The sequence below is a fragment of the Octopus bimaculoides genome, chromosome 23, assembly GCF_001194135.2.
Source record: "Octopus bimaculoides isolate UCB-OBI-ISO-001 chromosome 23, ASM119413v2, whole genome shotgun sequence".
Taxonomy (NCBI): Eukaryota; Metazoa; Mollusca; class Cephalopoda; order Octopoda; family Octopodidae; genus Octopus; species Octopus bimaculoides.
This window is the reverse complement of record NC_069003.1, coordinates 8,046,794-8,048,319: the sequence shown is the minus strand read 5'-3', so window position 1 is coordinate 8,048,319 and position 1,526 is coordinate 8,046,794.

Sequence of the window (1,526 nt, the reverse complement as noted above, 5' to 3'; positions counted from 1 at the left end):
ACCACCACCTATCATATGTGCTCTCACTGTTTTGTTGGAGCATATTTTATAATGATTGATGATGAATCGCTTAGCGCTAACATGCCATAGCTATACTTCCTTCAGGCTACGTAACCTCAGTGAATTTCACGCCTACTCCATCTACCCGGTGTAGCAAGAACCACAGCGCTCTGAAAACAACCAGAAAAGTAATTAACAAACACACATTCACACAAAATTAACAACAAGATTCCTTAATTACTCCTCCACCCATCCAACAGAAACCCTCCACCCTTTAAATAGTTTTAATGTTTCGCACATGCTTGGCTCTTTTTCGTGAAATTTCCAGTCCCTGGCCAATAATACGCCTCCCTCCACTTACATGCAAGTATCTCTCACCGCTACCCTCTTTATACGGTGTAGTAAGTCATACAGCTGTTTTTGTAACATATGTTTACTATAGTTTGAATTGAGGGTCTGTGAAATGTTAAGTGGGGCTGGGTGGGAATAGCAAATAGTAAATTAAGGAGGATCCCTTAAAAGATAAATGGGAACTGTTAAGTACTGAGTGGCCCCTCTGACCCAAATAACATTGAATATGTTGGAACAAGAAATTTACGTCCAACAAAGATGACTACCGTTATTGAGAATAATGAATTGAGAAAGGATCTATGTATGTTTATGTATGTATGTTTGTGTATATGTATCGATGGATGGGTGTATGTGTAGATGTATTTTTGTATTATGTATGTATATATGACTATGTATGTATATTTATGTATGTATGTTTGTATTCATATATGTATGTATGGATGGATGAATGTAAGTATGTTTGTATATATGTATGTGTGGATGTATGTATAATTGTATATATATATGTATGTATATATTATTATGTGTGTATGTTTGTGTATTGTATGTATATGTATGTATGTTTGTCTAGTTATGTATATGTATGTTGGTATATATGTTTGTGTAGGTATGTATGTATATATGTTTGTATTTATGTATATATGTCTGTATATATGCCTGTATGTGTTTGTATTGATGCATGTGTGTATATATATATATATACATATACACACACACATAACATACATATATGTGGGCGTGTGTGTGGGTGTGTTTCTCTTTTATTGTTCTAAAGATTTTCCTTTCTTTTCCTTCGTTTCACCAATTTTCTAGAATCTTGATTCTTTTTATCAAGGATATGGATTCTTGCCTTGTTTTGAAACTTACTAAATTGAGGCTAAACACACACACACGCACACACACACACACACACACACACACACACACACACATATATATGTATATGATGGGCTTCTTTCAGTTTCCATCTACCAAACCCACTCACAAGGAGTGAACCCGGAATCATATGGTTAGGAAGCAATCTTCTTACCACACAGCTACGCCTGCGCCAAGCACACACACGCACACACACACTCACACATGTTTGCGTTGGCAGTAGATTGAACCAAAAGTACTTTATATATCTCCATTGATTCTCCAAATCGCTGGGTGGGGTCGGTTTCTTATGACAAGGT